Raw genomic sequence first — 27,201 nt, 5'->3', positions numbered from 1 at the left:
AGCAGAAACACCCTCCCAAGGGGGGAGAAAAGAAAAGCAGAGCATGTCAAACTATTCCAAAATAATCTGAGGAGAGAAAATAGCAGAGCAAACCCAAGAAATATCCTAGTAGAGGAAATCACTCCACTTAGAACAGACATTGGGGCTTGTTGGAGGTAAGAGTGGCTGGAAAAGGGTGAGCATAGTGGAGAGACAGAGAAAAGCATTTGGGTTGTAGATTTAATGATAGATTAAATTTATGATGTAAGGGAAAGGAAGAAATCCAATACACCATTTAAGTTTTAATCTGGAGTAAATTTTGCCACTTTTCTGAGAAGACGAGTCGAGTAAAACACGTGTTATAGGGGAAGGGAGTCATGAGGCTGATGTTGAGAAGCTTGTTGCTGTACAAATGGAGAGACAATGAACCTTGTTTCATGCATCACTGCAGGCTTTCTGGAAAGGTTAGGGCTGGTAGCTCAGGCTAAGGACTCATAGGCATAAAGATGCTATTTAAAACAATGGGATTGAAGAAAGTCACTCCAGTATAAATGGTAGCTTGATAATACTTTCAACAGAGAAACCTTGGGGAACAAGAGGAACCAGAAGCAGATTGATAGAGAGAACACCTATTGAAAGGGTTGGAAATTTGGCTTACACATGAAAAAATATATATGTATTTTATTTTAAGATAAATAAAGCAACTACAAAGATTAAAAAAACAAAAACAAAACAGAAATGTATGCCTAAGTCAGTGGTTCTCAACCTGTTGGTCGTGACCCCTTTGGGGGTCAAAAGACCCTTTCACAGAGGTCATCTAAGACCATCAGAGAACACATATTTCCAATGGTCTTAGGAACCGAGACACCACTTCATCCCTTTCCAGGTGGGTCTGCCCACATACAGATATGCTGATCTGGTGAGAAAGAAGCTATCTCAACCTTTGCACTGACGTTGGCTTTTTATGCATACTGTCGCAAAATGTAGCACTGTAGTGTACTGTTGTTATATTAAGACTGTTATCCATGCTACACCATGCTTCAAGACAAAATTTCATTTATTTGTCATTAGAAATAATTATTTCACAATATATAATTACATATTGTTTTTGTGATTAATCACTGTGCTTTATGTTCAATTTGTAACAAAAATACATCCTGTATATCAGATATTTACATGACGAGTCATAACAGTAGCAAAATTACAGTTATGAAGTAGCAAAGAACATAACTTTATGGTTGGGGGTCACCACAACATGAGGAACTGTAAGAAAGGGTCATGGCATTAGGATGGTTGAGAACCACTGGTCTAAGTGAAACACACGCACTGAGGTATGAGAATACTGGGAGTAGGATGAAGAAAGATTTGGTATATGTGGTAGTACACAATTTCATGTCAACTTGATAAATAAGTATATGCGGTGAAACCTAGTCTGCCAATCAAGTCACAACCTGATGATGCCTCCTTGTGGGCATGCCTTCTCATAAGGAAGTCTGGATTTCCACTCTCCATGGAGGTGGGCCACACTTTCTCTCTGCCTTCCCATTCCTGTTGACAAACCACATGGAGCCACGCTGATGGTAGCCAGAGCCCTGGAGATGTGGACACCGCCATTGGATCCACAACACTTTACTCCCATTGGCCTGTGATCTTACTGCACTTGGTGTCATTGTATGTGCTGCATGAGTCTGAGGAGGAATTTATGGACTAGTATCGGACATATGGGCTAACATTGGATTTATGGACTTGATCTGGACTAGGCTGGGATGTTTTCTCAATATACAATTGCTGTTTGATATAAATCTCTTTCTTTTATATATAAGAATGTCCTTGGATTTGTTTCTCTAGTCAACCATGCCTAAGAGAGTATATGTTTCAATTTCTTGCAAACTCACGACAATGAATTATTTTGAAATATTGCTGCTTGTGCTTAAAATGTGTTTTTATTTTTATCTCAAGTGATTCAACAAATGATGGTCAAATGCCCTAGCTCAGCTTTCAGTGAAATTCTGCATCTTGCATCAAAGTGAATTTTCCTGGGAAGTGGTATAAAATTCGATTTTGTACCGTCTCAAGTGTTTGTTGTTGTCTACTGTGCATTCTGGGGTTCCTTCCTTTGTGACTTTTTAAAACTTCAGGATACTGTTGTTTGCAGGTTGATGTGCTATTACTTATCCAGCCAATAGGCTGTCACTTTGCACGTGATTTCAGTTTACTCGTGAGAGTGGTGAGGCACTAGAAGTGCGTTCCATTGTTAAGCTTCAGAGGCTCCTTTTCTCTTTGGTGTTCAGTGTTACACACATGCTTACACATGTTTTCTCTTTTATAAATCTGAAATCTCAATCGCATGTATTGCTTATATTCAGTAACCCATTTGTATGTGATTCTGTTTATTTTTCGTGCTAAATGAAACCACAGAGCTTTTCCATTGGTTGTGTACTTTGCACATATAATGAATTTTAGAAAAGTGTTCTTTCCTTGATTTTGGTACAGTGGGTAAGCCCTTGGCTGCTAATACAAAAGTTGGCATTTTGGTTCCATGGGTGAAAGATTTGGCTTCGGCTGCCTTCAAGGTTACAGCTTTGATTCTACTCTGTCCTATGGGGCCCCTTTGAGCCTGGACCTAGTTGACAGCTATGGGTTTCTATGTCCAACATGTACAATAATTCATACTCTGGAACTCACTATGAAGTTCAGTTCCTGACACTGTGATTCTAACTTCTGAAGTACCACAGGTGAGGGGCACGGCATGCCATGATGCATATGCTACAGACTGTCCACCCTGGGTGTGTGCTGCAATCACTTGTATAGTCAAAAGGAAAGAACGAATGAAAAGAAGAGAGAATCTCTAGGGAGGGCTGAGACTCACGGCATGAGGCTCTATTACAGGAGTAACCGTTGGGCTCACTGTGTCATAGAAATCTCTTCAAACATCGATTTCAATCTTCTACTCGTGAAAAGCAAAGGGCAGAGCATAAAACCATTTTGCTAACCTTAAGGGAGAAATTAGACATCAGTAACATGACTTCATACGGGGCAGAGCAAGAGACCAATGTTGATGGATTAGGACAATATTGTTCTTCTAGCCTGTGAGACATCAAGTTGCAGGAAGAATCACTGCCTACAGTCCTTGTCAATTCAAAGGCATCTTAAAGATGTGGAGCCATGACATATCAGAATCTATATGGGTCTGTGTTCATAATTCTTATTCATTAGAATTTCTTGTCTCTAGCTCATTATGCAATCAAAAGGCAGCCAACTGTGTTCACTTTAAAAAATTCAGTCATTCACATTCATGGTAGAGAATGAGAACATATTGATAAACAAAAATAATAATTTTCTGGCAACCAGAAATGACCACTATTCACAGAATTCTCACGTTGAATAGCCTTCCAGACTATTCTATAGGCACAGTAGACTGTGGTATGAGGTATGCATAGTTTCTGTTTAAGAGCACAGACTAAGGATCCTCATGAATGAGGATCTTAGCCTTGCCACTAAGTAAATTGGGTGAGTTACACCCTCTCTCTATCTCTGTTTTCTCACATATAGAATGAGGATATTTACACTATACTTCTTACATGATGGTTATGATGACTCAACATGTTAACATACAGTATGTAACATATTTTGAACAGTTGCTTGTATACAAGATCTCTCGTATGTGTAAACAAAAAGCTGTTCTTCATGTGTACATGCCCATGATAAATTTCTAGAACCTACTGTATTAAAGAGTGTACAGATTTTAAAGGACATTGGTAGTTTGATATTTACTGCTGAATTATCATTCAGGGAGATCATGTCAATTTATTAGTGCACAAACAGAATGAATAATCATTTGTACAACTCAACAGCTCATGCATTGTGGTTCAGAGCTACACTATACTTGCATAACCTCCCATTTCAACAGTATGTTTAATTCAATGCCATGGGATAAATTAATTTATCCAATAGCTTTGCCTTATGGCCCAAAGGGATGACTAGTGATGATCTTTGTCATAAAATGAATGTGAACCAGAATCCTATGTGATCCACGAACCAGTGAATGGATTCTGGGCTACCACTTAATTTTTATATCCGCAGTCTTTATGACTTGGCCCAGCTCAAGACTCACCTTCATGAAGAGACAACTGAGGACCCGGAGGCCACAACAAATGGTGCCCAGCGACCAAAGGGAACGGCATCTGGAATCTGGAAGGCTTGCTTTCAAACAAGCAGCCATCTAATGGAGGTGTCAGCCACGCCCACATGGAAGAAGCACACCAGCCTGCATTTCCAAAGATGACAAATAACAAAATCCAAATAAGATGGAAGGAAATGTGGCAGCGCTTAAATTGTAAACACCGAATGCGTACAAGACTGAGGATGATAATGGGAGCCAAAAATCCATCTGCAGAGTACCAATGTGAATTAAGCCTCTGGCTGATTCCCTCTGACCACAGTTGAAGGAGGCAAAACAGACTGGCTATCAGACAGAGATTATTGTCAACTTGATTATGGTAGATGGAACTATGGTGTAATATGATACCTAGTCATTTGATCTCCCTTTTGATCCCTTCTGGACTTCTTTTAGGTTTAAATATTTCTTGCTTGTTACTCAACAGAGGTTTTCTCATATTGCTGGTGGTCTTTTCTTCTTTTTAAATATATACACACTCTTTTTGTTCTTTTGTGGGGTATGTGTCCTATTTATGAAGCACACAGGGACAGATGTATAGAGAGAATATTTGATATAATAATTTACCAAGGATAGGGATTAAGGGGAGGAGAAACAGGGAGAAAATAGTAAATATGGGAAGGGGACATACATTAGAACTGATTGTGTTAATGTATATGCAACGCTTTTTCAAAACAACTAAACTATGGAAGTGTATGGTATATGACATATTTCCATAAAACTATTGGGTGGGAAGGGAATGAAAGACAAAGAATTTGAGCAAACAGTTCATGAAGCCATAAGTACTTTAAGAAGGGTCATTTGAGCTTTTTGAACTAAACTATTGTGGTACAAAGCTAGAAAGTACCAAAAGAAGTAAATGGACAAGTCAGATTCATGTAACTACTTTTTCTTATGAGTTAATCCCTTTGATATCATTGAACAAATAAAGAAGTAGGAGTCATGGCTTATTGAATATGAAAAACACACACAAATATAAAAGTGAATCAAACAGTGCCTATCCTCCTTTTAGCAGTCTATAATAATGGTTTCCTGGGTTCAAATTCCATCCTACCTCTTTCCTTGGAAAAGCTGGTTAACCTCTATTTCTAAGCCGCAACATCTTTTAATCTACAGCATGCACATAGTAACAGCACTTCCTCATTGTTCTTTCATTCTTATTTTTGCTGTTGTTTTGTTGGCATGGTGAGAATTAGCTGAGATAATGCATGGAAACGTTTAGCATAGTGTTTGCCAGAGAATAGCAATTCACTAACAGGTCACTGTAGCTATTTCCATGAAATGAAAGGATAACTTTTAAAACCGCTTTCTATTAGTATCACATTTCCTTTTTCCACAGTTGCTGCTGGTACCAAATCCAGAGAGGTGAACAGATTCTGCCTTCCTCCTAACACAACCACAGCAACAGCAGCTGTGACTGAGGAGAGAGCGAACTGAGAGCTCTTCAATGGGGACCTCAGATTCAGCAGAGATTATTCATTCTTTGAAGGCTGTGAAAGAAGACGATAGCATAAGAACCTTGGCTGATCCTCTGGGGATAGATGAACAGAAAGATACACAATAGTACTATTTTTCTTTATAAATTGAAAGGGACATGTCTCTCTTCACGATCCAATGGCTTTCTGAGATTAGGGCTTCAAGCTATACACTTTTCCACCTAGCCTTCGACATTCAGTGCCTGGGTCTCTAAGAGACAAAAGAGGAAATAGGAATGTGTATTGATCTGGCTGGAAAATAGAAAGAACACTCCATGACAGATCCAACCACAACAGAACACAAAGAGCTATCCTAATTCATGGTTCTCCAGTAGGGTGTTCACTGTAACTGTCTGCCATGGTGTCTGTAGGATGCAGTCAGAGAACATCTCTATTGATGCAGTTGTAGGAAACATTTGTTATTCGAAGTTGGTAGCACATCTGATGGACCGAGCATGGAAACGTGAACGTCCCATCATCTTTCACTAGGGCACTTGATGCTTGGGTGAGTTAAATGGGCCAGCAGAGAAGTGCAAAGTTTGATTTTCACTCTTAAACCTTGGCCAGAATCCGGTTCCTTTCTTGAGGCTTACTACAATGTAATATATCTTGTACTTCTTATCTCTTTCTGAAGCTTTACTCTTTTGCTAATCATGAGTTTTAAAAGTCTCATATGTGAATGAAAGGTAGCATGCGTAAACCATATAGATATTTTCAAAGAATGCTTCGCTTTAGTTTGTGCCCGAGTGTTATTTGCTTGTTTGGGTGGCTAGTTGGTTTATGGGCTGGATTTTGTTTTTGTTTGGTTTTAGGTTTTTGTTTTTAATAGCAACACTCCCACATCAGAATAAGTGTCCTTTTAAGCAACTAGTAAGATCTTTATTCTCTCAACTGAAATGATTTTTAATCATTTTTGCTGTTATTTGGTATTCTGAAGAGGCATAAATGTGTGGGTTATTTTATTTTAATTTGAGATTTCAGCATAAAATCGGTAGAACAGTGAGTCATAGCAAGTCCTCATTATGTAAATTACTAGATGTTATCCTGCATTTTATTGTGTAAAAACCTAGCCTAGAGTTTTATATGATGTTTTACAGACTAATGGAGTTTTAATTTTGGAATAGAGTGTTGTTGTTTTTTAAGAGATGGGATAGTAGGCTATATTTTTAGTTCATCCTAAGGGAATAATACCTGACAAAGTAATTAGAATCAGTGGTTGGGTAAGGATAGGGACTTGTGCTCAGGAATGATCGACATAATTCTGGTATCAAGGGATCATCTTTTGTAGGTATTTATATCTGTAGGTAATTAATCAGGTACTTGAAGTGTATACATTTATTTGACCTCTTCTAAAGAGAATCTTTGAAACTACAGATTATGGAGACTTAATTGTAGAAATGAAAAGGTGAACACTAGCAGCACTTTCTGTTATTATAGTCTCTTACTTTTGTTACTTTTCTGAATAACAAATCTCCTTAAAACAACTATTTTCAATGGCGTTGAGAATAAAGCCAAAAATCTCTCTGCAACATCTATTATGACCGTTTTTCCTCTTCTCAGAATCAATTACTTGGTAAAAGCTTTAAATTAAACATGTTTAAATGTGACTACATTCGCTTTACCCGAGTGTATACATGTGAAAGAACCAGAGGTCTTGTTCAACTTGCCTGGATAGCACTCTCCCTAGCTCTAGCCATCAAACTGATAGGATGAGTGGATGTACTATAAAATGCGCAGACTCAATACAAAGTAGATTTCTCTTGTTTTTAAACAATAGTAATAATTATATTCTTTAAATCTTGAAAGGTACCTTATTATATTTCAGAGAATTGGTTCCCATATCAGCCTTCCTAATGAATCCTTTTAACTGAAAATTGCTTTAAAAAATTACTCTTAACAGCATAAACTTTCATCCATATATGGTATAATTAGGGTCAGGGACAGAGTCTGAAGGAGTAACATTAATTTTTAACAAACATTATAAGAAATCTGGTTAATTAATACATGCCAGATACAGTTCTAGGTGCTTAAAGAATTTCGATGAATCCAAAATTCACTTTGAGGAAAGTGCTTCCATTATTATTCTTATTTTGCCAATGAGGAAAATGATGCACAGATGAGTTTCCCTTTGCTGTTTCTCCTCGCCCCCCCGCCCCCCACCCCCCCACCAGCCCCCACTCATATACTTGCCCATGGTCTCAAAGGGCTGGTCTTCGACCATAGTTTGCTCCACAGTATATTTCCACTGTTAATTGGTATGGCTACCTTGCTTTCTTGGTAAAGTGAGAAAGCTGATTTCTCTCTTGAAACTAATGTTGATTTCTCATTTCATTGTGTCTATTAGATTGCACACAGACTTTATTCATAGGCGGTTGTTTAATTCTATTGATCTGTTTCATGAATCCAAATCCTTGGCACGTGGCCTTTAGTGGAACACTTCATTTCCTTGTGTGTACATGGTATCATGCAGCCTCCTCACCTGACACATTGCTGGCATGAGAAAGCAATGTGTTCATTGGTAAGACAACCATCCTAGGCAACGTGCTACTGTCTGGTACTACTGATGAATGAGCCATAACTGAAGCCAACACTAATGTGATGCTTAATGACATTGCCACCGGATGCTGACAGAATTCTCTGAGCTTGTGGTTTGCTTCATTTATTTGTTGTCTGCAATACTTGGGTGCTTCTAGAATATGGATGTCTGAATTACTTGTTTTAAGGGACAAATTATTCATCAGATAGAAGATTCCTTCTTCTTTACCTTGCCACTTGCCTTTGAATGTAGCTTAGACGCAAGGGAAGGTCCTTATCTGTGGTTTGCTTTCTATAGATAATGCTTTCATATAGACATCGTTAGCCTTGTCACGCATTTTCTAAAACTCTAACCTAGACAACCTGTAGGAATGGTAGGAACCTGAGACTACTCTCTTTAAATCCTGCCTTCACTCCTTTCTCACTAAGTGCTGCAAGACAAGGTTCCTAACTCCTCCGAAGTCTTCCTTTCCTCAAGTAGAAAATGGAAAAATTTCCATGACTGTCGGAGGCTTCCCAAGGACTAAAGGATCATAAGAGTGATTCCAAATTTTGATTACTTCATTGTGAACAAGTAAGCTGTTTTTCCTCGTCATTCTCTGCATATCTCCTGTTACTGGGAGCTATAAAATATACAAAAACATGGAACTCAATATTTATTCCTGACTTGGGCTCTGACCCTGAGTCTTGTGCTAGTGACCTTTTCTAGCAAACTCAAAAGGCCTACAGCAGCAGTGGGATCCTGTTTTCTAGGTACGGCGATCAAAATTGCTGTAGGTGAATTACCGGTAGGTGCCTAGGTCCTTCCTTGGGACACTCTGATTTAGTAGCTTTGGAATGGGGAGTTTCAACCGGACTTCTAAATAACTATAATGATCATGCAAATTTGAGAAATATAGGAATTTGCTTTATAGTCCCATAAATGTGAATTCAAATGCCTATGCCATTTGCCAACTATCTAATAACTCAATTTTCTGGATCATAGTTATGAGATACCAGGCATCAGGATCGCTGTGTGTGTGTGTGTGTGTGTGTGTGTGTGTGTGTGTGTGTGTGTATCATATACTGATGTAATCCAGAAAAAGTAAACCTTGAGTGGCCAGTTTCCTGCTTTATTACTCTGCCATCTCTTGACGCTCTCCTGAGCTGTATTGAGATTGAACATTGACTCTCTAGAAAGGCAAAACATTTTGTTTGCCTATATATGTTTGGTAAATAGATCCCCATTGTGGTCAATTTCGAGCTGCCAGTATTTAAACGCTGAATAAGCAGCTGAGAAGAGAAGCGCATGTTGAGCTCTCTTGAGTGGGCATCGAGCACTGCAGGAAGCCCCTCAGACTAAGCAGTTTATTCTCATTCCTCCTCTCTCCCTCTTCTGCCAGGGTGAGATCCCCATGCCACTCTCCACTTACCTCCACCCCCACCCCGCCAATTTCTAGTGAAATGGAGTGTGTTTTTCACCTCACTTCTTCATGTATCCTTGTAACATGCTTCTACCATGTCAAATGCCAGGGAGGGGTTGTGGAGTATTCTAATCACTATCTCTGCCAGCTTGTCATCATAATAGGAAAATTATGCCACTAGGGTGCAAATATCCCCACAGTAACTGAGTGGTCGATACTTTTAGCTTAACTTTCAAGTGCTTTCTCTCAACAGTTCTGTCCCCCTTTACACTGTATTTTCTCTCTCTCTGGCTTTGAACTTTGTTCTATTGTTTACCCCTTTGTTTTTTAATCCTCCCTGAATATATTGTTAGTGTATCAAAATGTTTCCTTTTCTGTTGCTTTAGAATATCACATGATCAAAAAGCCATGTTTTATTTGTTGTTGTTTAAAAAAACAAAATGCCAAGAGCAAAATTCACCACAATTGTCTAAATGACTATCCAATTCCATTTCTTCACAGTTAGAAATCTAGAAGGAGTAGTTAGAATCTCAGTGACTTCATCTCCTCACCTTCCATTATTTTCACAATATAAACACCTTTGAGGCTTAGTTTGCTCTGTACACTATGCAATTGGTGAAATATGTGCATGTTCTTTGTGAACTTGTTCTGTATAAGTTCTATGATACATGCTGGTATAGACATGCAACTAAATCATATGAGGGGTTATATCATATATGATAGCAATGTGATCAGAATTTTAAAGGTGGAAAGAAAGGAGGACCCTGATGTACTAAAGAGCAAAAGTTCAAGATCAGGTGGTATTCCAACTTCTCTTCTTCACCTTTGGGCTCTGCATTGCTTAGGTTTCTGAGTAATGCACTTTTTCATTCTGAAGGCCCTAGAGAATCCCCTGTTTATCACTTTAAGGAAAAGAAATTGAAACTCTTTGAGATGTAAGAAGTATACGTTTAGAAAATAGGTAGGTCATCAGAAATGTAATGGGATGCTTGGAGATCAATATTGTAGGTTTAACTGAGTTGAAATGGACTGGCATTTGCCATTCAGAATTGGTCAGCTCTTTCAGGCATGTCATTTTGAAGAGAAAGAGCATCACATTCATGTTAAAATATATATTTAAAGATGTATCTTGAAATACAGTGCTGTCAGTGTTAACACCCATAGCCCACATGGAAGATCTGCTAATGAGTGTTATTTAAATTTATATCTAAAATATTTACTGCCATCCAGTCAATGCTGGCTCCTGGAAACCCCAGGGGTTTCCTACAGTTCTGACGCTCTGTTTACAGAAGTAGAAAGCCCGGTCTTGCTGATGGTAGCCCAATGCATAACCACTACACCACCAGGGCTCCTTTAAATTTACATACTAGCCCTTAATGCCAGTGATGAAGAAATAGAAGAGTTTTAACTAACATCTGTAGTGTGAATTGATAACCAATGTAATCAAAGTACATTGGTAATTACTATTGATTTAAAGGTAAAAGGTGACAATTAAGAAGATCAGTAGTTGGTCCATTGATATGGCTAGTCTCATAGAAATGACATAAGAGATTACATGATAGATAACAAAAATAACATTTTGGGAGCACATCAAGACTATTAGACATGAAGAAACAAAAAGATCATTAAAATATTTTTAAAAGTAGGTGATGGAGATGTCTCACAGTGTAAGATATGACAAAATAATAATTTATAAATTATCAAGAGTTCATGAGGGAGGGGGAGCGGGGAGGGAGGGGGGAAATGAGGAGCTGATGCCAGGGGCTTAAGTGGAGAGCAAATGCTTTGAGAATGATGAGGGCAATGAATGTACGAATGTGCTTTATACAATTGATGGATGTATGGATTGCGATAAGAGTTGTATGAGCCCCCAAAATATGATTAAAAAAAGATTTTTAAAATGTAGAAAAAATTTTCAAACGGATGTCAGAAGAAACTCTGAAATGTTCTAAGCGTAGGGTATCTAAAGCAAAGGAAGAAATGACGAAGTGAAATAAGTGAACAGTAGATTTCAAAGGGCAACGTTAGAAGACCAGGGAAAGTAGTGTGATGAAATGTGGGAAGACTTAGAGCTAGAGATTCGAAGGGAAGAACATTCAACACTTCTCAAGGTTAAAGCACTGAAGAAGAAACTATTGAAGACTTGAGTGCGATATTGAAGGTTTCGGTGGACAAACCCAAAGAAGCTTCCAAAGAAGATGGAAGCTATACACAAAATCAAGTACCAGTGAAAACCAGGGTACATTCAACTGTTCGGGAAGTAGCATTTGATCAAGAAAGATCAATGTTGGAGGAAAAAGTCTAAGATACACTGAGAAGTAGTGGAAAACAAGGCTCCAGGAATTGATTGAAGACCAACAGTTACGTTTCCACCCTGGGAGACAACACTGGAAGCACTTGTTCATCTATGCCAAGAAATTGAAGGCAGGTACTTGGCCAGCCTATTCTCTGAGACCCTGATTTATGCCCATTCTAAAGAAAGGTGATCCAACAGAATACAGAAGTTATTTAATAATATCACACGACAGAAAATATGCTGAACTTAATTTGAAAGTGGTACAGCAGTACATTGACTGCAAGAATTGAAAGTGAATTGAGAATAGGTCTTGGAATGAGGGATATCATTGTTAGGTCAGATGGATTCTGACTGAAAGCAGAGAATACTGAAGGAAAAAAATCACTTGTGTTTGTTATCTCTGCAAGGGCATTTAACTGTGTGGATGATAACAAACTATGGATAACATGGCGAATAACATAAATTCTAGGACAATTAAGTGTGCTCCTGTCAACCTGTCTACAAATAGTTGCTATGACCGAACAAGGAAAAATTGCAGGATTTAAAATAAGGAAAAGTGTGCATCAGGGTTGTATCCTTCTATCGTATTTATTCAAATTTAGCAAATAATCCAAGAAGTTAAACTATATGAAGAAGGATGCCTATCGGGAATAGAGGAAGGCTCCTTAACAACCCATGAAATGCGTAGAACCCAATCTGCTTGATGCAAGCAAAGAGGATTTGAAGTACTCACTACTGAAGACCAAGTACCACAGCTTTGGTATGGATTGTACTTCAATGCAAAGAAAACAGACTCTTCACAACAGATCCAATAAGCAACTTCATGGTAAATGGAGTAAATAGTAATGTCATCTAAAATTAAAATTTAATTGGATCCACCATCAATGACCATAGAAGCTGCCGACAAGAAGTCGAATGATGCTTTGCCTTGGGCAAATCTGTTGCGAAACACCTTCACATATGAGACACAAGGATGTTACTTTGAAGGCTAAAGTGCACTTGTCTCACGTCATGATATTTTCAAACATTTCATGCACCTCTCGAAATCTTTGAATTACAGGGTTGTTGAAGAATATTGCTTCTGCCATGATGGAACACATATGGCTTTGAAGATTTACAGCAAGAGTTTCCTTAGGAATGAATATGGAAAGATGGTCTCACATACTCTGGACTTGTCATTACGAGGGATCAGTCCCTGGAGAAGGACACCCTGTGTGGTACAGTAGAGGGTCAGGGAAAAAGAGAAAGGCCTTTAACAAGAAGGATTGACACAGTGGCTGCAGCAATGGGCTCAAGCATAAGCAATGATTGTGAGGGTGACCCAAGTGGCCAGCATGGATTCCTTCCGCTGCGATAGCAACTTAATGGCACTGAATCACACCAAAGTGAAAAACAGGGCACTGTGGTATTCCATTTACACAATGACTGCTACAGTTACTTCTGTTGAGATAATTTTTTTCAATCAAGCCAATATTAAAAAATACATCATTTTAAAATTGAGCAGGTAAGTAATATATAAAATACTACATATCTATAACAGGCCAACTAAAATATCTTATTTTAAAACAAAAGCAAATAGCTCTTTTACTTATAGTGATAGTTAAATCAATTGAATGGGATAAAGTTACTGAAAAGTTACCATGTACCTACTTTAAATTTGTTTTCCTTAGAGGTTTCTTTAGATGAAATTTCCTTTTCCCCATTTTTTTGAACTTGCACATCAATGATGGAATTCCAATTTATTATTTATATTTGGTGTTGAAAATTCTACTGAATTAAAAAGCTTAGAAAATGTTAATATTCTCTTATGCAATTTCTCCTTATTTTAATATAACAAGAATATAATTATTGAGGCCTAGTTTTAAGTTTATTTATTATATGGAAAACACATTTATTTTAATATTCACACACTACTGCCTTTTGTTGATTTTGGTTTGGGGATTTTCTTTTTCTACCTAGCATGAAAATGAGGATTTTACCCTCCCTCTGCTCCATACTTTCAAAGTGAAAATTTAGGTGGTTTATGATATAAAATTTAAGTGGCAGATTAGGGAATCATTGCCAGCTTTTTACTGAGTTTTGTTGCCAAAAGGGAATTTGAACTCACTTGATTTTTCTTTTGAACAAGCCCAGCATTTAAAGTTGTTCTTGCTCATTTGTAATTTTTGTTTTTCTGATGCAGTTTTAACACCTGCTCTGTCTAGAATTCTCTGATTCAACCTTGAGCTTTTCTGCCAGAGTTTTAGTGAGTCATTGCGTTTATTATGTGTTCTCTTCTGAGTTGAACATAAGGCAAAGGAACTGTTTTACCACTTAAAAAATACTTAAATCTGTATTATCTGAAAGGGAATACCTATTTGATTCTGATGGTTAAAATGTACTTCATTTTTTTCAGTTCCTGATAAAAGGGGTTCTCTGAGAGCAGTTTGAGAGTCATCATTTGTTATTGCTGTTATTGCTCTAAACTTGAAATTCGAAACACTCATGCACTTAAAATTAACTTTAATTCTAAGCCTCATAAGACTTTCTCATTGGAAACTGGTTAGTAACTCTCCTTCCTATTATTGCTCACATATCAAACAGAGTTGATTCCTCCTGGCTTTGAACTGCCTGAACAATAATTTTTTCTCTCTCATAAAATGTATTAGTTTACCTCTCCTTATATGCTTATTTGTATGCAGGCATCATTTCTATCTTATAAGCTCATTGTGGGAAAATCATGTCTCTCTATAATTGGTATTTACTAAGTATGTTGAATGAATGAATAATCTGGAATGCAATTGAGAGATAACGGTGTATGCTTTATGCTGGAAATTTGAATTACCTAATAGTCTGAGGGACTGGGTGGTGTTTCCTTCTCTTGTACATGGATCACTGTGAGTTGGAACTGACTTGGTGGAAGTGAAATTATAAATGAACTCCAAGGCACTATCTAATTTTTAAGTTGTAGTTATAAAAATTTGGGGTGAATTTATTCTTACATTTTATTTTCTTTTACAATTCACTCTAGTATTTAAAGAGTTTTTAAAACTTTTTTCTAAAACATGTGAGTAGAAATGGCTGCTTAATTAGGAACAACTTGTTTGTTCTATTAGTACAGAACTTACAATGAACTTCAAAAGGGCAGTATGCACAAATGAAAATAAAACAATGAAAATGTCCAAGAATGTTTGGAAAAACTTTTAGATTGTTATGATTAATTTTTTTAAAACATTTTATTAGGGGCTCATACAACTGTTATCGCAATCCATACACACATCAATTGTGTAAAGCGCATTTGTACATCATTCTCAAAACATTTTCTCTCTACTTAAACCCCTAACATTAGGTCCTCATTTATCCCCTCCCTCCCCGCTCCCCCCTCCCTCATGAGCCCTTGATAGTTTATAAATTGGTATTTTGTCATATCTTGCCCTGTCCGACGTCTCCCTTCACCCACTTTTCGGTTGTCTGTCCCCCAGGGAGGAGGTCACATAGTTCCTTGTAATCGGTTCCCTCTTTCCTACCCACTCTCCCTCTACCCTCCCTGTTTTGCCACTCACACCACTGGTCCTGTAGGGCTCATCTGCCCTGGATTCCCTGTATTTTCAGTTCCTATCTGTACCAGTGTACATCCTCTGGTCTAACCAGACTTGCAAGGTCGAATTCGAGTCATGGTAGTGGGAGCGGGGAGGAAGCATTTAGGAACTAGAGGAAAGTTGTATTTCTCATCGTTGTTACATCGCACCCTGACTGACTCATCTCCTCCCCGAGACCCCTCGCAAAGGGGACCCCAAGGGCCCAACAAAGGGCCATGGAACCCCAACCCACAACCCCCCCCATCATTCACTATGGTAAGATTTTTTGTTCTATTTTATGATTAATTTAAAAGTATTAATTTTGTCTTAGCCAGAGAAACTGTTAGTTGTACTGTCATGACATGCATGCTGTGTGATGCTAAAAGCTATGCCACCAATATTTCAAATACCAATGGGGTCATCCATGGTGGACAGATTGTGGCAATGCTGGCAGTGTAAGGGACTACAAATAACAAAGAGTCAGTCTGCTTCTGAAACCGAGTCACTGACAGCATGAGTAGCAGCCCAACCAGGTCTGACCTAGTCCCAGAGAATGAGGTTGGAAGGCACTGAACATCAGACTAGTTAGACCTGCCTCCCGGAAGTAGTCAGATGGAATGACATGAAGGGAATAAAGAAATATTTGAAACTTTTATTTGCTGGTGTGGCAACATTCAAAATGAAAAGCAATAGCTGAGCGTATCCATATGTAATCAAAATGTGGACTGTATGAAGTGGGAAGTTAGGAGTTTGGGAAGTTATCAAAAGTGAAATGGATTGGTATTGGCTATTTTGAATCAGACCATCATATGGTTCATTATGCTAAGAATGACAAAGAGAGTAGGAATCACATTGCACCAATTGTGTAAAAGAACATTTAAGATCTAATTAGAAGCACAATCTTGTGATATGATATCTGTCCACCTACAAGAAGCCCAGTTAATGCAAATATGATTTAAATTTATGCAACAACCACTAACCCCAGTGATGAAGAAACTAAGAGAATTCTACCAACTTCTTCAGTTTGAAATTGATGTAGGATGCCATAAAGATGCACGGAAATGATTGGGAATTGGAAGGTGAACTTTGGAAACCAAGAAGAAAGATAAGTAATTGGAAAATCTGACCTTGGTGATAGAAAGGATGCTGGATTGATAATGATTAAGCAAAAAAACTACACATGAAACTTCACAAGGCAGCTGGAAAAGACCAAATAGAGTATTAAATGAAATAGGCAGAGTCAAAAAAAGCATGCTCAGTTTATTTCAATCTGAAAGAACTAAAGAAAAAGTCAAGTGATCGGTTGCAATATTGAATGGCTCTATGGGCAAATACTGAATGAGGCAGAAAGCATTCAAAGAAGATGTAAGGAATACACAGTCACTGTACCAAAAATAATCGGTTGATGTTCAACCATTTCAAGATGAAGAAAGAATTCCAAAGTACACTGAAGATATTAACCAAAACAAAATTCTAGGAATTAATGGAATACCAATTGCAGTGTATCAACCAACTGATCCAGCACTGGAAGCACTTAAGCATTTACAGCAGGAAATTTAGAAAACAGATACCTGGCCATCGATCTGGAAGGGACCCATTTTTGTGCCCATTCCAAAGAAAGGTGACTCAACAGAATGAAAAAAAATTGACTAATATCATTATTATCACATGCAAATACGTTTCTCCAGAGAGAATTAAAAAATGGATGCAGGTACACATTAACAGGGAGCTTCCTGCAATTCAAGGCAGATTCAGAAGAGGTCATGGAAAGTAGTATATCTTTGCTAATGTCAGATGCATCTTGGCTGAGAGCAGAGAATACCAGAATTATGTTTACTTGTGTCTTATTGACTATGCAAATATATGATGACTGTGTGGATCATAATAAACTATGAATAACATTGCAAAGAATGAGGATTATAGAACACTTAAATGTGCTCCTGTAGAAACTGTAGATCAACCAAGAAGTAGTTGTAGGCACAGAACAAGGAGAAAGTGCATTTAAAATCGGGAGTAATGTGTGCCAGGTACCTTTTCATCATACTCTGTCATCTGTATGCTGAGCTAAGCAATGGCGTCACTGGACGACATGAAGAAGAAACAACCTCAGGATTGCAGAAAGACTCCTTAGCAACCCATTATACACAGATAACACAACCTTGCTTGCTGTTAGACCAGAGTGCTGAAGCACTTCCTGATAAGGATCAAAGACTACAACCTTTGTATTCTGCTTCAATGTAAGTTAAAATAGAAACCAAAAACCTACAACTGCTCCAATAAGCCATATCATGATAAATGGTGAAAATATCAACGTTTTAAAGGCTTTCATTTTATTCGTATCCACAAGCAACGCTCATGGAAGCGGTAGTCAAGAAGCCAGAGGACATATTCCATTGGACAAGTCTGCTCAAAACCCGTTTCAAGGGTTCAAAATTTGTCACGTGAGGGACTAAGATGGGTCTGAACCAAGCCATGCTATTTTCAATTGCCTCCTATGCATGTGAACCTGGACAATGAATTAGGACGGCCAAAGAAAAATTGGTACCTGTGAATGACAGTGTTGGCAAAGAATATTGAAAGTATCAGAAGCTGCCAAGACAACAGAATTCTTAAAGTGTTGGCTGACTGCTCCTTGGGACTAAGTCTCTGAAGAAGGCCAGCAGGCTTGGTAAAAGTAGGTTGGTGACACAATGGAAGACCCCCAGTGAGATGCATCTAGCGGCTGCAAGGAGAAGCTGAATCATGGCAACCATTGTGAGAATGGCAGCAGCAGAGCAGAGTTTTATTCTACTGTGTATAAGGCCACCATGAGCTGGTGACCTTATCAGGTCACCATTAGCCCCTAGGAAGAACAAAGAAGCTGATAGATGGTCATATCAGAAACTTCGTGCTCGCTGCTCTTGCGTCAATTCCAACTCATAGGCCCTTGTGGGTTTCTGAGTCTGTAAATATTGGTACTCATTAATTTGTTTACTTGAATAATATTTCAGAGAAGTAAATAATGTATTAAAATTGACATATTTTTGCCATCTGTGCAAAGATATATATATATATATATATGTATATGTATATATATATATATGTAGATCTCTGGTATGATTTTTTGCTTAAACATAAATAGATGCTAAGGTTTGAAAAGCATAATAATATTTGTTTATTTTTTTAATCGCAAGGTAAAGCCCTTAGGGAAAAATCATAATAAACAAAAGGAGAGTGGCTTTCACTTAAAAAAAAAAGAACACCAAAGGGTATGGGACCATGAAAGGATACATAGGCACTTGTTTGCTGAGCCAGCGATATGCAGAGCATGCCTGCATATGCAATGGTAAGTCAGAAAGAATTGTTAACCTGGGTTCCAGCTGAACCATGCATTGTTACCTAAACAAAATGTGGTTCAATAGGTCTCTGAGATTAGAGGAGGGCTATGGACAAGTAGGGGTCCTCCTCAGGAGTCCTTTAAAAGAAAGATCCAAGCAAAACTATGACATCTGGGCAGCTCTTGAGGACCAGTTAAATTCTGGGCAGAGAGATTAGCCAAGAAAGTTATTCGGACTGTGTTTGGACATCAACGGGGTCTTCTTGATAGATTTTCTTGAAGGATACAACTATTAATCATGGGCTTATTAGGGAGAAGTTTTAATAAAACTGGGAAGTTCGTTGATGAGCAAAAGATCAGGAAAGTCATGCTGAGGAAAAATTTCCCATCATGATGTTGCATCTGCTCCTTCTTCCAGGGTAGCAAGAACTGTCCTCTGAGAATTTCACTGGGAAACTACCATGTCTGTCTCACAGTGCTAATCCTACCCCTTCAGACTTCTTTTCTTCCCCAATTCAGAGTATTTCAAAGGAGCACAATCGGAGGCCTCTAAGAAGCCCAAACTGCCATGTTGTCATGGTATGACGCAAAGAGCACAGATTCTTAAGTGAGATGTAAACATGAACCTTCAGAAGAATGTGTGTGTGTGTGTGTGTGTGTGTGTGTGTGTGTGTGTAAAGAATGACTCACATTTTGGTGTCTCTGCTCTTTGGGAGCTATCATTTTTCACTTAGCTTTGAATGTTAGTTTTCCCTTTCACCTTCAGTGTCTTGAGACCTGTGTATATGTTTATGATAGTGGTGTTTTTTTTCAAATCAGTTCTTCTGTAGTAATGCATGTATAATCCACTGCTTTTCGTCCATTCTTACTCCACACAGTGACCCCGCACAGGGTTTCTGAGACTACTCATCTTGACAGGAGCACATAGCCTCGATTTCCTCCTCACAGTGTCTGATGAGTTTGAATTGTTGACTTTCAGTGTTGCACCCCAACACTAAATGACCGTATACCAGGGATCCTATGTGTAGGGTTGTTTGTTTGTTTTTGTTGGATGGCGTTGAGTCAGTGCTGACTCCTAGTGACCTTGTGTACGACAGAATGGAACTCCGCCTGGTCCTGGGCCATCTTTACAATGGCCCATCTGTTTGAGTTCATTATTGCAGCCACTGTGTCAAGTGTGTGAGATGAAGTCTTGACAGCCTTGCCTCTAAGGACCATTCAGGTCGTACTTCCCCCAAGACAGATGTGTTGGTTCTTTTGGCAGTCCATGGTACGTAACACTATTCTTTGCCAGGACCGTAATTCTAAAATGATTCTGACTAATGGTCAAGTCAAGGGCTTTTATATTTGTATAAAATATATTTATACATATATTTGTATAAAAAGTAACAAAAGTTAACTAAAGAAAAGTTGACTCTGATGAAACATACAACTTTCCTCTAGTTCTTAAATGCTTCCTCCCCCCCAACTATCAATATCCCAATTCTACCTTACAAATCTGGCTAGACCAGAGGATGTAGAGTGGTACAGGTAGGAACTGGAAACACAGGGAATCCAAGACAGATGATCCCTTCAGGACCAGTGTTGATAGTGGCGATACCTCGAGGGTGGTGGGAAGGTCGGGTAGGAAGGGGGAATGGATTACAAGGCTCTACATATAACCTCCTTCCTGGGGGATGGACAACAGTAGAGTGGGTGAAGGGAGACGTTGGACAGTGTATGATATGACAAAACAATAATAATTTATAAATTATCAAGGGTTCATGAGGGAGTGGGGAGTGGGGAGGGAGGAGGAAAATGAGGAGCTGATATCAAGGGCTCAAGTAGAAAGCAAATATTTTGATAATGATGATGGCAACAACAAATGTACAAATGTGCTTGACACAATTGGTGGATGGATTGTGAAAAAAGTTGTATGAGCCCCCAATAAAATGGTTTAATAAAAGAAAAAAGAGAGCCACAAATATAGATTTAGTTGACTGATATATAGATTTAGATTATGCATTTGTGTATGTATTTACTCTCTCTAAATACACCATAAATAAGGAAGGTGGGAGAAGAATCCATGGACTTGAATTACGGTGCTAGTGAAGAATATTGAACGCACTGTGGACTGCTCAAAAGGACAAACAAATCTGGCTGGGAAGAAGTATGGCCAGAGTGCTCCTTGGAGGCAAGGATGCAAGACTTCTTCCATACTTTGGACATGTTGTCAGGAGACAGCAGTCCCTGGCGAAGGACATCATGCTTGGTAAAGGAGAGGGGCAGCAAAAGAGAGGAAGGATCTCAGTGAGGTGGATTGACACACTGGCTGCCACAATGGGCTCAGGCACAGGAACCATGGTGAGGATGACTCAGGAATGGGCAGTTTTTCCTTCCGCTTCACACAGGAGGGCTGTGGGTCAGCACTGACCCAGCCACTTATCCAACAACAGAAATATAGAAACTGTTAATTAAATGTATAAGCATATGTATGAGAGTGAATTCCTTCGTCTGACTCCCTCACCACCAAATAACTACATTAGACCATGCCAATATGGCATTTGGAGTTCTAATGAGGGGATTGGTTAGTCTGACATCCCACTAGGTTGAAAATGAGCCTTCTCAAAAGGAGAGATGACAGATGTCGTGCCTACCAAGAAAGAAGAGCCATGAGCAGAGGATGTCCCTTGGCTCAAGAGAAGACAGTTCTGAATCTCTTCAGAGGAGTGGCAGCAGATGCAGCAGCCGTAGAAGCAAGAGCCATAGACAGCCCACGGAGTGAGTGCAGCTGAATGCATTTGGACAGGTGCTGACTTGCAGAGCAGGGTAACTTCAGGCACTTAATTGGTGGGCTGAGGTTGCTGACCTTCAGAGCTCCAGCTGAGCTGCTTTTGGCTGAGTCTTAAGGTGGAGTGGAGTGGCCTCTGTAACATTCCCCAAGCAGAAGCAAGGTTAAGTGAACAAACATGGAGCAGAACTGTATCTTGAGTGTTTCTGATTCTGAATTGTTACCTTTCCTAATAAATCCCATAACCCTGAATCTTGTCTGTGAATCTATATGGCCACCGCAATGAATTATTGATGCCAGCAGGAAGTGGAGAACACCGTGAGAGGGATGACTGGTGTCAGAAAGTAAAGACGGTCGGAGGGTGCTGGCATGTCTTACCTCTCCTTCACAGGAATCAACCTTGGGCTGGTATCGAGTGTGATTCTCCTTCCCCCTTGTGAAGTCAGAAGAGGTCAGATTTGACCCCCACACCATTGTTAAATATACAATATGCAGATATTTGCAAACCTTTGCGCTTGTCATTTTTTCAAATGAGAAAGGTGGTGTGTTAAATCTTTATATCTCTTATAGGATGAGAAGTCTGTTGGGAGCTTGCCCTTGTTCTCTGTCTATGGCAATCATTAGCATGTTGTCTGTGGCTCCAATAGGGAGATGTGTGGTAGTAGCACCATGTGCCATTTTAATGGTGTCTTATCTGGGTCTCCTGTGGCAAATAATTCCACTCAGCTTGTCAGCGGTGACAGCTGAGACTTTTTGCTTAGATGCCTTGACAGTACTTGTATTAAACAGCCAGAGCCACACACTCCATTAAGTTTCTGTAAAATGAACTGTCTGCTTCTTGCTCTTTTGCTGATCGTGGCCGCAGTTGTAAGCTAATCCTCTCCAGTTGTGGATTGCTCAGCTGAGTGCCTTAACTCATCGACAGGTAGTAGATCGCATAGTTTTACTAGAGTAGCTACAAGGTTGATAGTTTTGAAAGATAAGGCATCATTCCTTTCAAAACAGACTTTTGGTAGCCTTTTATTATAAATGAGGCTGCAAATATGCCGCTAAGTAGGAGAAAATTGACTTTCTCCATGAAGAACTGATTGATCTTTCTTTTCACTACAGTTGAGTCATTTCTGACTCATAGCAACTCTATAAGATGGAGTAGAACTGCCCCTTTGGGTTGCGGAGACTGCCAAACTTCACAGGGGCAGAAAGCCTCATCTTTCTTCTATGAAACACTGGTGGTTTCTAACTGCAGTCCTTGTAATTAGTAGCCCAATGTATAACCCTTATCTTCTTTATTAGCATATAATTATTAATAGGTTCTTGGTACAAAAGATGTAAATATGAGGGCAATGTCGCTTGGTGACTATATCTACCTGCGAGTCTGTATGCACCAGTGACGTTTATATTCCCTTTAATGTGTAGAAGCACTTTAAGAGAAAGTAAATGAGCAATGTTCAATTCCTAACCAAAGCCAGGTCATTGGGAATTAGAATATCCGATTGCTTTCAAGTCTGTGGGGAGACATACACGTTTCAATTAATTTTTCCTTTAAATGTATGGAGATTCTGTTTTGCATTTTATTTTTATTTTGTTTCCCTTTTCATGGTTGTAAATACACACACACACACACACACACACACACACACACACACACCCTAACCTGTGATAACTCAATGATTCTCAAGTCATGTTTGTTACATGCAGCCATCACGCAAAGCCATTTCAAATATTCCTTATGATATCCATGGACCTTTCTGAAAGGAAAAGTGAATAAAGGACCAAATAATTCTAATATAAGGGGTGGTCAAAAAAGATCATGTAAAATGGAATGAAAGATTTCCACGGACTTTTTAAAAACCCTTCATATTATAATTGTTTGTTCCCTTATTATTTTTCTTTAATGAAAGCTAAAAGTGAGATATATACTATCTCTACACATCACAGAGACCAGTTATTTTCAACATGTACCTTGGATCCAACTTGAAATGCTAATGAAGTTGCAATTGGTCCACTGTAGACACCTTTACATTCTGTTATCATTGGACATTATGGATGGAGTGAGCCTGTGAAAAAGACGAAAACAGAAGTGTTGACAAGGTTCAACGTTCATCTTGATATAAGTTTTAAAGATGCAATTATAATTTAAAGAAATTGTACTTAGAAATATCATTGATCGTCTTTTTCTCCCTTCAATAGTATTCCATATTGACCCAAAATTAATCTACCCCTTCTATCTTCATAATACTTCATTGAGTATATTATGTAGAGCAATATTTCAAGAAAATCAGCTTTGGTGTGGTTTCTAATTACACGTTTTAGTTAATTTTAAGTGGAGTGGCTAAAAAGTTGGTCTTTCGCTAATGGAAATTTTGCCTTTGGGTACGCACCAGTTTACTTCATAATCAGCCACCAACTTTCTGTCAGTGGAAGGTTGTGAGTTGCTATGGTGGTGAGTAACTTTCAACGGATTAGGAAAAGAGCTTTGGTGATTTACTTCTGAAACAACCAATGAAAGCCCTGTAACTGGTTATAGAAATGGCCCAGAACGAGGCAGCATTTCGCCATGAGTCGGGTGCTAGCTCTAAAGCAGTTAACTACCACAACAGTGACTACACAGATCTGAAAATAATTCATGCTCATTAACCTCAAAGGCTTAGCTCTCTAGCACAGGGATGAAGTATATTTTTATTTGTATGTGAGTGTGATAGGTAAGTTTGTTGTGGCAACTTGGCCAGTAGACACATGTGGAATTAATAAGGTTGCAGTTTAATTGAAGGGCAAAGAGATAAGTGGCTTGGCGAGCCTCAGCTTTTTGTCTCTTTCTCTCTGATGATCAGACCATTGTGTGGCTGCCTCAGCTAGTTCTCGGCCTTAACTTATAAGCTACATTACTTGTGGGACACCCATTCCATGGACCGTGTCGCTATGGTTTGAGATTCCTTTGAAACCTTTGAGGTTCCTTGAGCCACTGCTGGTGTATACATCACTTGAGCTGGAGACTGTTGGACCCTGTCTTCTGGCTGACTGTTGGTGACCTGCCCTGCTGTTTGCTGCCTGTGACCAGACTGCCTATATTGCTCTTTAGAAGACTCAGTTGTCTGCTTCCTTGACTTTCACCCAACAGCCCTCGTGAGTTGAAAGACTGCCAGTGTATTAACTATCTCACGAAGGTGAGTTGAACTGAGCCCGCTGTACTGCTTTGTGAACTAATTAACTGTTTATTTCATTGTGTTATCTATCTATCTATCTATCTATCTATCTATCTATCTATCTATCTATCTATCTATCTATCTATCTATCATCTATCTATCTATCATCTATCATCTATCATCAATCATAATTGTTCTGGTTTTGTTTCTCTAGAGAACCCTGTCTAACAGTGAGGAATTCTTAGCATGTTGCCCTGGGCTCAAGCCTCTCATCGCTTTCCAAAGGCCAGGAAGACTTTTATTTCATGGAGTTAGAGAAATTCGAAGTTATAACAAATGGTTTTCTAGTATGAAGTTCCTTAAATCTTCAAACCGCATGGCTAACAATTAGAGAAGTAAAAGCAGTAATTTTACAAATAACTTAGTGCTCTGAAATAGTGCATTTGCCTTACACCTGTGACTATTTCCTGCTGTAGGCCATTTTCTGGGCAAGACCTCCCTACGACCAGGGAAATTATCTTTATTATTGTAGGAAAAAAGGAGGTTTTGATGAATTAGAAAGTAAACCCAGAAAAACCTTGCCCACAGACCTAACTGCACTTTCGTGGGGGAAGAAGCTATTAGCTGACTTCAAAGAACTGCATAGCTTTTCACTTAGGAAAGATTGAGAAGCGGGACTACTCTGTCCTTTCTTCAGTAACCAGAACAGTACTTGCTGTTGATGCAATAGACAGTGTCCTGTCGTTGATTTCTCCCAAGCTTTTCTGTCAAAAGTTTACTTTGAAAGGTTAGCTCTGCTAGATAGGGTTTTTCTGCCCTCAGTCCCAGAAAAGTCAGGAGAAACAGGAAGCAGTCACAAAAGGGTTGCTGGCAGACAAGGGCTCTGGGATGCTTGTCACTGTTTTAGCCAAAGGCAGAGACCAGGTTGTTTAGAAAAATCCTAAATTTATTCCTGCAAACGCTGACAGACAGAAACAGTGGGGTTTCTAACTCCAAACTGCTTCAAGATTCAATGAAATTTTAACAATTTATATACAGTAAACTCTGTTGGCAGGTTGGGGTTAACAGGTTTTGCAACAGGCCCAGTAGATACTTAACCAGTTTTACTTGGATCAGAGGACTTTCAAGCAGTGGGACAAAGGGAGCACGGTTCATAGGATGCAGTCTACCTTTCCTGAAGGGATTATCAGACTATCAATTGATATCTTCATTACTCTGGGGGCTATCAGACCTGTACTCTCTAATTTTCAGCCTTTATGCTTATCTAAATGGCTTTGGTTCCCGTGTCCTGAATTAGAGCATTTTTGCTCATGATTTTTAAAAGTTTTTTTTATTATTATTATCATTATTATTATTATTTATTATTATTGAAGCAGCTGTTACATCCTGGGTCTCTTTTAACAAACTAAATTCAACAGATCAAACCCAGAACTTTACATTTTCAGGATTTGGTTAACAGCACGGTAATCTCTTATCCTTCACTCTGGTGGTGTAGTGAATCCCTCCTTTGATCTGAAAGGTCATAATTGGAAACCACCAGCAGCTCCTCAGGGGCAAAAGACTGGACTTTCTACTCCTGTAAACAGAATCTTGGAAACTCACAGGGGCTGTTCTACCCTGTCTTATAGGATCATTGTGCATGGGCATAGACGCCTAGTAGTGAGTTTGTGTTTTCATCATTCCCTGCTCTTCATCTCATACCTATGAGATCAATTAAGGTGAAAATAGCATTGCTGACTTCAGGGTGACTGTGCTAGTAGAAGGCAGTCAGGGCAAGACCGCGAGGTCATTCTCATGACACTGAGACCATCTAATACTGTCTGTAGTATGGTGAGCTTTGGTAAATGATCAGAAGTTTAATGGAGACTTAATTTCAGTGGAGACTCTGAAAATGATTTTGGATATTGGATAGCCTGGTGCAAATAGGGTGTTTAAGCTTTAATACAGCTTTTCTATGACTATAGATTATATTTTTAATAACATTTTGACTACAGAGGCTGATGTGCTTCTTCCACATGCACTTGGTTGGTACTTCACTCATATGGCTGCTTGTTTTGAGACAAACATTTAAGACTAGACACTGTTATTTTTGATAGCTGCACACTATCTGATTTCTTCATCACACTTTGACATGCACTCATACCTTCAATAACTAATTCTTCTTAGATTAGGGATCAGATTAACTGTGAACTCAAAATCCATGGATATATCTAAGGTACACACACATACACACATACACACATACACACACACACATGTCTATGGGTCTACTTTAGGGGCAGCATTATCAGCTTGTGAAATAACATAAATAACTTGATGGGACATCTAGTATTTCTAAGAATAGTATTATTAAGTTCGCGAATGGTATAGAATTTAAAATACCAGTGAGTATGAAAATGTATATGAAAACCTTTTTTTCGCTAAGCTATGTGGAACATGAATTTACACTGGAAAAAACAAGTGCAGAACACTGTTTAAGAAAACAATAGGGTAAGGCATAGGTATTTGTTCTCAAGACTAAGGTATGCCACAGAAAGCAAAGCAAAGATG

This window comes from Echinops telfairi, unplaced genomic scaffold (assembly GCF_000313985.2).
Source record: "Echinops telfairi isolate 266 unplaced genomic scaffold, ASM31398v2 ScPeMD7_4225;HRSCAF=4972, whole genome shotgun sequence".
Lineage (NCBI taxonomy): Eukaryota > Metazoa > Chordata > Mammalia > Afrosoricida > Tenrecidae > Echinops > Echinops telfairi.
Note: the sequence above shows the minus strand (reverse complement) of the source record.